General features: G+C 36.0%; 1 pseudogene; it reads right to left on the bottom strand.

Annotated features, from left to right (window-relative positions):
• Window positions 1–3,029: 3,029 nt before the first annotated feature.
• LOC116759163 lies at window positions 3,030–3,616 on the bottom strand (annotated as a pseudogene).
• Window positions 3,617–10,621: the final 7,005 nt, after the last annotated feature.

The raw sequence follows: 10,621 nt of genomic DNA on the forward strand, positions 1-10,621 counted from the left end.
AAATGCCCTTTCAATGAGTAAAGATTAGAACAATTACTTTGGAAAAAACAATACAGCATTTGGGCAACTCCTGGAATTCAATATTCATAAATTTTGCTGAATAACACAGTTTTGATAATTATTACAGATTCACTTTAACCTAAAATAATTGATTCTAAGGAGATAGTAAATTCTTACTTCACAAGAGGACACATGCAATGTAATCATAAAGGTAAATAATAATGACAGGTAACATTTTTGAGTGTTTACATACCACCCAGCATTCTAAATAGTTTATGTGCCTTATCACTTTGAATGCTTACAATCACACTATGATGTAAATGCTATGATTAAACCCATTTTCAGCTAAGTAATGAGAGGTTTAGTTACTTGCTCAGGGTCACAGAGTTGACCAGAATCTGAAGTCTCAACCTGTAATTACAGTGCTTAATGATCAATGCTAAGATACAGAAAAAATAAACATATTTTAAGATATATGTGGTAGTAGATTAAATATATATGGAATAGATTGGTAGCAACAACCAAAAGTAAGATTCAGAATTAAAATAACATCTTATAATTTTAACTAGTTTAAACCATTTTAAACCACACTGACAGATATTTATTGTCAATATAAATAGCAATTAAATTGCATATAAATATTATACATGTATATTTTATGAAAGATCTACACTCTTTTTACTATAGTTGAGTGTACATGTTCAACTAACCTTTTATACACACTCTCTAGCAAGTGCCAAATAAATCCAGATGTAAGAAAATTACATGATCAAAGTTTAAAGAAATAGAATTCTTAAATAATATACACAATAAAAGATAGAACACAGCTGTATGCTGTTGCAAAAGAAATGAGCACACGAGAATAGATTTTCTCCACTCTATTTTATTATTATTATTAACCCTGTAAAATGAGATTCAGTACTCCACCTTAATATTTATTTTCTTGCTAGAATTGTACCAGATGGAAGAATTTTATATAACTGAAAACACTGATTGGTATGTCCTTCTGTTAAGAGTATTGTCACCAATATAATTCTACTTTCTTTTGTATCTCAAAAAATATTATTTTTTCTTTTTATGTCATGCCATATAACACTTTTTCTATTGTTATTATGTCATACTACGTAACCCTTTCAAAATACTCCTTTCATATATTTTGCACGTCTTTACAAAACCAGGCCACCTATGAGTCATATGTCAACGCTGAATATCAAAAAGGATAACCCAAAATGTAGTCACATAACCTAACCAACCTGCCAAGCAAGAAATCAAGGATATAGTAAAATGGGAAAGGCCTGCTATTAGAATCTTAAATAAATATTTATGGGAAATAGTTTGGAGCAAGATGTTTACAGAGGCTCAAAAGGAATGATATAGCAGACATTAACCTTAACATCACTTTATTGTTCAAAGGACTATGGGGAACTGAGCAGTCAGTGCATCAACTGAAGGGTGCAGAAAGTAGAAGTAGGGATGTACTTCATGAAGCAAAAATGCATAATCACATATCAGAGGTTCTTTAAACTTCAGATGCAAAGGAACCTTTTCAAGTTCAACAGTGATGGAAGAATTGTTTGGCATGTGTCATCTTTTTTTTTTTTTTTTTAGGTACGCGGACCTCTCACTGTTGCGGCCTCTCCCGTTGCGGAGCACAGGCTCCGGACGCGCAGGCTCAGCGGCCATGGCTCACGGGCCCAGCCGCTCCGCGGCATGTGGGATCTTCCCGGACCGGGGCACGAACCCGTGTGCCCTGCATCGGCAGGCGGACTCTCAACCACTGTGCCACCAGGGAAGCCCGTGTCATCTTTTATATAATCCCTATGTACAAAAGATTCACATATGTGTTTGTAATTATGGGAAGCTGCAGATAGATTTATTAAAACTTTTAACCTACATTTGTTTCATCAATACTTTCCAACAGACAAGACTATACTACCCTTAACATTAGCAAACATAAATGAAGAATTCATACAATACCAGTGATGACTGGTGTTCAGGTATTTAGACTTCATGATATAAATTAACTGACTACATTTTTGTTTTGTTTTGTTTGTTTGTAGCTTATCTTCTTTACCCTCACCTACTCCTTTGCTTAACATAATTTATTATAGTTTGTATTATTTTCTTATTAAAAGCTATAGAGACTCACTAAAACAATGACAAGATGCAATAAATAAAGAATATATTAAACCCATCAATGTTAACACCTAAAGATAATTATTTTTAGTTAACAACCTGTTATATAGGCACATATATATGTTCATATATATGTGCGTGTGTATGTATGAGTTGCTACTATAAAAAGGTATGTATATATGTGTGTATGTATGTATGCATAGTCTTATTTCTAACAAGGAGATTATTCTGAATACATTTTTGATCATTTAAAAATGAACAGCATAACATGCACATATTCTCATGACAATAAATACAAATCAAACGCTTTATTCTTTAATAGCTTATAAACAATAGTGTACAAACTATTCCTATTATTAAACATGTTCTCAGAATAATTAAGTGAAATTAGAATTGTTAGATCAAGGGGTTTTTACGGCTTTCTGCACACTTCTTGGTTTTTTTTTGCTTCTTGAAAGAATTTGCCCTCCATCTTATCCCCTCACTGAAGGTGTAGCAGGATAATCTTTCCTCTGCATCCGTAATAACTCTTAACAATTTTGCCAATATAATACAAATAAAATATTTTACTTTAACTCATATTTTTATTATATCTTTTCAAGTATTTATTGACCTTGCTGTTCTATTTTTGGTGTGTTTATTAGTGTCTTTCACTCAAAAATTTTTTTTTTTTTAAGCTGGTCAGGAGTTAGAGTTTTATTATCAGTCTAGGCAAGACTAAAAATTCAAAGCAAATTCAATTTTGCTTAAGGGAACATTGTAAAGTAACAATTCTTCATATTACATGCCTCATGTGATCCATTTCAAACCACACAGAATTACACCTTTATGTGTCACTGTTCCAAGAGACAAACAAATGTGAACAGCTGAAACATTTAAAAAATGCACCAAGCTTATGAAGTCTCAAACAAAACTTGAATTTTCTGTACATACACCTGTCGAATGAAGTTATTTCCTGTGCACCACTCCTCTCGTAAAGTGGTCTTCTGTTCCCTTTCATTTGACCTGGATCGGCTAGGAGACCTACAGAAAGATCGGGATGGCTTGTGATTTCTATCCTGGGACAGTGATCCCTCTCTTCTCCTATATCTAGAAAGGGACCTGCTCCAGCTGCGGGAGAAGCTTCTCCGTCTTGGAGATCTGTGGCGAGGTGGAGGACTCCTCCTCCGATAATCATCTCGAGGTCAACGACCCCAAGAAGGAGGCGGCCACGATTTCGACTTATCTTTTCCCCATTCGACAGGTCCACTCTTACTCGGCAGCCACATAGTGTTCTCCCGTCTAGTTCTCGGACAGCATTGGCTGCATCTTGGGGATCTTCAAATTCAACACAAGTGAAGTCAGGAGGGTTTCTAGCAACCCACACACTTCGGAGTGGTCCATAATAGCCTACAGCTCATTCCAATTCAGTCTTGTTACCATTGTTTCCAAGATTACCTACATAAACTTTACACTCCAATGGACAGGAATCACGATGCATTTCGAGATCTTGGGTTAGAAATGCAGAGGCTCAAATCCCCTCCTGCGTGGCACCCGCAGATGCTCTTGCACACCCATCATCCACGAAATGGCCTGGCAGGCAGATTCTTAGCCACTGCGCCACCTGGGAAGCCCAGTGGTGATGTTTAAGAAGAGACTCCTCTCTTTTTAGAAGCACTTCTGTAGATATTTCAGTAATATATCTGGGATCTGTTTATCTTTTCATCCTCATCTTTCTCATCAGGAAGTTGTGGTTTTACTCTTTCAGGTTCTTTCCCTTCTGGTGTCCGTTTGCTAGCTAGATCTTTGGGTTCACTTCTATGCCTCTTTTCAACTTAGTCTTCTCCTTCATTCGTTTCAGGCTGAGCTCCTCCTGGCCTCTCATCTCTGTCTGGCTCCTCCTTAGATTTCTGTTTAGGTGTTAGTCCTTCGGTTTGACTTCTGAGTCTCTTTTCTTCCTGGAGGTGACCGGGGTTTACTTTATCATCTCTTTCTTCTTCCACGTGTGTTCCTGGTCTTACTCTTCCCGGTTCTTCTGCAGGGAGCGGTCCAGCAGCTCGCTCTCTGGATGTAACTCTACGTCTCTCTTCCTCCTGGTCTTTTTCGTCTTCATCGACAGAATAATCTGATTTTGCTTTTTCAGGGTCTTCCTCAGGTTTCTGTTTGGCAGGGCCCCTTGTGAAATGAGATGTGATGGTGGTCTGCCTGGTAGTTTGCCTTGTAATCCTGGGGCTACATGAGACTTCAGCTGATTTTGTTTCTCCATCGGACTTGCTTCTCCTGGACATGCAAAGTTTGGAAACAGGTCTGGGGGACTAGTTTTTCTCTGCTATTTCCACTCTGCAATCCTCACCACTTGTCTGGCTCCCGTTTTCTAGACATCCATTCACTTCCCGAATGAAACCATGAGCTCCGTTCTCAAGGACAAATCTTTATTTAAACGGGATTTGACTTTAGCCCGGTAGCCCTCCTCTGATAATTCTTCTTCATGTAATTTGGTTTCCAAGTCACATAACTGATTCTTTATTTCTGTCTGCAGAAATTCAGGCAAGAGATTCCATTTCTCCTTCACGCATTCCTTTTCTGTTAAACTATCTCTTTCCAAATCTCTGAGCCGGATGGGCGCGATGATTTCGTGAGCGGCATTGTGGAGTTTGTCGTAGACCGGCAGCGGCCACGGGTAGATGGCGGGCTCGGCCCCCATGGGCGACTTGAGCCTCAGCTCCAGCTTCTCCGCCATGTCTGCGCGCGTGGCCGCCGCACCAGGCCAGTCGGGCGGTGGTCGGAGGGGCGGGGCCTTACACTCAATTTTAACCTGGAATATTTGTCATTTTTTTTGGTTTTGCTTTGTGAGCGTTTTCAGAGACAGAAATTTATTGTTTACAATAAATTAAGCAAATGATTTTTCTAGTTAATTGCTTTGATTTTACACTGTTTGTAATTTTTTTGCACACAACTAATGTTAATTTTTATGTAGTTAAAACAATTAGTGTTTTCCTTAATGGTTTCTACTTGTCTACTTATGCAGTTATTCTTTAAAAGGCCATATATATATAATATTAATTTTGCTTAATCATAAATACTCTCTTCAATCATCTGGCGTAAGTTCAACTAAATTTTTCCATACATAATGTTGCCATTCTTTTAACTGTTTACTTACTCCTAATATGTACAATCTTGCTGGATACTGAACATCACATTATTATAGCTTTTATTGAAACTATTTATTTATTGAACACTTACATTGAACCAGGTTCAAAATTGTTCTAAATTCAATTAAAAATCCCCATAAACTATGAAGTACACAGTAAAATTCCGTTTCACAAATAAGGAAGCACAGAATCAGATTGAATAATTTAAATAGTTGAAAGAAGTTTTGATATCTAGTGTATTTAACTGTGTTTTGTTAAACACAAATACTGCTTTTTAAAGCTGTTTTAGGAATTTTTTAAAAAATCTATAAATGGATGAATAAATAAGTAAAATAATTCTAATGATGTATGCTATAATTTATTCAGTTAAGTCTTTTTTTTAGTCTAACACTGTAATTCTTCCCACCAAACATAAGGAATTGCCTTGAATGCCATACGCCTAAAGTTCCACACTAATTTTTAACATTAACCAAATAAATCTGCCAATAAATTATCAAATAAGAAAGAATGTTCCCCCATTGTGTGATAATTTACCGTAAACACAATTATTAAAAGAATATAGTAAAATTTGGAGGGCAGATTTTGCATAGAGCCTATTATTCTATAGTGCATAGTTTGTAAGCAAATAAGATTTGTTAAATCAGCAAATATGGAAGCATTAATGACTTTATTAATTTACGTAGAATACACCATTCTGAGAAAGCCAAATTCAGTTTTGACCCTTTACTCTCAATGAACATAGGTAATTTTAAGAAATAAATTAAAATAAGTCAGTGTTAAATACTAGGATATCATTTGTTTATTGGAGACTGTTGATCCAATTCCTTTCTCCTTTGTATCTGCAAAGCACCATTTCAGTACCTTTTAAAGTTAACGTGATGTAAGCTATCCACATGGCAGGGATATACAATAATGCAAAGCAGATGAATTTCAGCCCCATGGGAATTTGCAGTGAGTGAAAAAGGGTTTTATTATCCATCTAGGCAATTGCATAGATGAATGTCAGAAAAGCTGATAATTTTAAGCTCATAAATAAGAAAAATGTAAGTAAACAACTTTATCCCCAACCTTTTCTAGTGATGAAGCAAATTTTAAATGATTTAATAGATTTGATGCTTCATATCATTTTCTACAACTGGAAAAAACGAACAGTTGTTTAAAAATAATGTTATAGTGGAGAAGAGCAGAGAGAGCTAAATACTTGGCTATGACCACATGCATATTCTTAAATAGAAACCTAAGAATAAGGCAAGAAAACCCTACAAAAGAAGCCTGCATAACACAGGAAGAGATGCCAGTTTATAATCTACTTGTTTTAGAATAGTCAGTTACTGTTACTTTGCTTCTTACCTAATGAATAAAGAGATATGGGAAAGGAATTTTAAGTATAAGGAAGTTTAAAGATATTCGTATGCAATCCTAAAGAGCCGATGTTATTTTTTCAATTATTTTACTGATGAATAAACTAAAGTTCAAAGTCAAACAGCCATTAAGTGGCAAAATCTCAGCTCATGTCCATATTTGTTTAATTTAAAAATGTTCTTCCACTTGGCCATAAGAACACTTACAGAAGATTCCATAAAAAATAGAACTATGAATATTTGTTAGCTAAAACATACTCATTTTAATGACATTACAATAAATGTACATAAAATAATATCTATTATAATGTCTAAAAATACATTAAAATAAATGTGAACAATGAATTAGATTTTTTAAAAGCATCAAGTCATTATGGCAACCTTCAAAATTTACAGTCCTGGGCTTCCCTGGTGGCGCAGTGGTTGAGAGTCCGCCTGCTGATGCAGGGGATACAGGTTTGAGCCCCGGTCCGGGAAGATCCCACATGCCATGGAGCGGCTGGGCCCGTGGGCCATGGCCGCTGAGCCTGTGCATCCGGAGCCTGTGCTCCGCAACGGGAGAGGCCACAGCAGTGAGAGGCCCGCGTACCGCAAAAAAAAAAAAAAAAAAAAAAAAAATTTACAGTCCTTTACTTGCATGCAACTATTATTTACTACTGACTACTAAATATAGTTGCACTCCTCCCTAGAGCACTTTATTCTCTACATGCAAATAAACATAAAAACAATGTGTTTCTAACCTAAACATTCTGATAAACACAAACGAAGCACACCAAGAGCTAGGACTGGTTCTTCATCATTTAACTAAAATTTTGTAACATTTTAAAAACAACAAGCATAAAAATAATAGAGAATGTTCAGAGTTAAAATATCATAGTCATCTTTTAGTTTAAAGCTGTGGCTTTATGCTATTCTACATTATATTGTCAGATTCTTATTATAAAAAGGTCAAAGTCAGAAAGAAATACATATATACACATATATATAGTAGTCAGAAGTATGTACTTGTGCATAAATCTAATAGAAACATAATGTGTAGAATGTAAATTGTAATCAAAATGTAACATTTTTGTCTCCCATATTCCCTTCAAATTTATTTAATTGATAAATCTTGCTGTGCCACTGGGAGAAATTTAGGTAGGTCTCATTGACTTTTCTGTTAACTTTTTGGTCATCAAGGGTCCTATATTGATTTTTAGTCTCTGAAAACAAAGATTAAATCAAAAATTAAAAATATCTAGTCCAAGATGTCATTTAACATAAATCTTCACTATAAACTAAGACTTCTTTTCCACCTTGCCAGAAGTTGGCGTTCTCTGACATTTGGAAGAAGTGCTTGGCTTTTTTATCTTCCTGCTCTGCCTACCTCTAAGTATGGCAGAGAGAAGGATAAGGGAAACAAAACATTTTTCACTTGAACTGATCACTGTTGTTTCCTGTTATAAATTAGTACTGGGCCTAGCAAATGTTTAGAATTATCTCTTTTTCTACTGGGACACTAAAAGTTCTTCTGAGATTCCTGGGGTTTTCTCCCACCTGTGCTTCTTTTGACTCATATATAAGTAGTTCAGAAGGTGGTTTGCAATCCTTCAGAAGCCCCTAGAAAGCCCTTATATACTTCTGGCTTCTTGCTGCTTGAGTCTCTTTGTCTCTGTACGTAAGTGACCCATCAGCCAGGTCCCGAGAAGATTCCACAGTGGCGTTGGTCTTCTAGCGCATAGCTCACTTCTGGTTTATAGGAAATACACAACCTCTTCTCCAACAAACTCAGAGTACAGTCTGATTCCAACCTTAATGCAACTGACCTGGCCCTGAAACCACAGAACTGATTGGCTCTCTTTATCCTCAAGATTTCCTGGATCAGATAATCCCCAAATTACAGTGGTCACACATTAAGTTCTTAAGTGATCCACTTAAAGCACCACCACCTGCTAGGCTTCATGCGGCAAAGCTGGCAACTACCTCTTTGGGTGGAGGAGGAATACAGCTTATAGAAAAACTTCAGGAAATTCACTCTCTTCTACATGATCTAATCCAGGTTTCACATATTCTCGATTTCACTAAGTGGTCTAGGATTCAGGGACCCAGTTCTAGAAACTTTTCTGAGGCAAATCCTACTATTTCCCTGACTAATGGGCATTTCTTGAATCTATGAATATCTGTAAAGAGATAAGTGTGTATGCATAGATAGATAGTAGGTAGACAGAGTTGAGATTAGTTAGTAGTTGAGATTTCCTATCTTCTTAAACTCTTCCCCATCTAGAATCCTCTAGTTTTTTTAGAGTAGTTTAAAAAATAATTTTCAAATGAAATATGTGAGATATATGTTTTCTGAATTTTTAAAATTTCCTTAAATATGTCCACGTTTACAAGGAAAAATAATTTGCCTGGTATATGATTCTTGGTTTGCAATAGTGTGAAGATGCTATTCATTGTCTTCAAACTTTCACAATTTCAAACGTGAAGTCTGATGCCAGAAAGAGAAAATGAAGACTGATACTGTTTTCGGTTTAAGTAATCAGGAGAAGAATACAGTTGACATTTATTAAGATGAAGAAGAAATTCGGGAAGAGCAAGTTGGGGAGAAAGACTAAAGTTTTGGTTTTGGTTTTAGATGTGATAAGTTTGAGATATCAGACATTTACGTGAAGATTTAAAGTCAGCAGTAGGAAATCTGAGCTCAAAATGCATGAGAGAAATTCAGCAGGAAATATTTGAGATTTATAAGCCTATAGATAATATTGAAAGCCATAAGACTAAGTGAGATGAGTTACTGAGTGAATGATGATAGAAAAGAGTTGAGTTTCAAGGACTGAATCCTGTGTCATATCAATATTTGGGATTAAGAGGAAGAGCAGAAAAGGAGAGATCTGAGGAGAGGGGGCTAGAGAAAAACAGTTTAGGGCTGTGTACCAAAAAAAGCCAAGTGAATAAAGATTTTCAAGCACTTTATCAAATTATGCTTTTAGGTCAAATAAGGACAGATAATTGAGCACTGGATTTATTGACACAGAAATCATCAGTCTCTTCATCAAGGTCAGCCTGGGTAAGTGCTAGGGGGTGAAAGTGTAATTAGACAATGGTAGGAGGGAAGTTGGAGACAAGGAGTGTAGATAATTCTTTCAATGGGTGTTGATGTGAAAGGGAACAGAAAACTATGCCCTTAGATCCCTCTTTGCCAAGCTCAGAGGTAGCAGAATTTGCAGGTAGGTAAATCCTGAAGGAAATTAAATCAGCTTGGGAGTCAATTCCTGACTGGAAATTCTTTTTCTGAGAGGGAATTTGGGGCAAAATCTCATTAAGGCAAAAAAGTTTTTCTGAGACTTTAACCTTATAAAGTAAAGTGACTAACAAAGAGCAACTATACCTGCAGGAGGAAATCAGGTCGAAGTTGCATGGTGCAATTGTGCTAGAAGCTGGAAATATCAGAGGCTAATGTAGCTCCACAGAATTTTTTAAGTCCCCAGAGAAAACTCAATGGAAAATTTTAATTCTACAGATTAATAGTAGAGCCTTTTAACTTTCCAAGGGTTTTCACATAATCTATCCTATTTGTTCCCCATGACAAACTGTGAAACAAGCAAATTTTTATTTTTTCCATTTTACTAATGAGGAAATGAGACACAAAGAATACATAACATTTGTTCAAGATCACAAAACCAGCAAATTGTAGAACTGGGATTGAGACCAGGTCCCCTGATTATAAATCTAGCACTGTTTTCACTAAATGAAGTTGCAAGTCATAAATGAGAAATGAGAGACTGCCAAGAAATTGCATAATTTATATATCAATTGGTAAAAGTTACATAGGGACACTATGTCCAAAATTTAATTATGTTGAACTTGTAGCTATTCATCTTACCAACAAACTAAAATGATATATCAATTAAAGTTACTGTGCTCTTGTTTTCCACTCTGGAAGACAGACTATGACTGCCTAAGTAGTTAACAGGGCACTTTGTGTTTGTGTATTAATAATGCAGACTTGAAAGA

Source organism: Phocoena sinus, chromosome 9, assembly GCF_008692025.1.
Source record: "Phocoena sinus isolate mPhoSin1 chromosome 9, mPhoSin1.pri, whole genome shotgun sequence".
NCBI lineage: Eukaryota > Metazoa > Chordata > Mammalia > Artiodactyla > Phocoenidae > Phocoena > Phocoena sinus.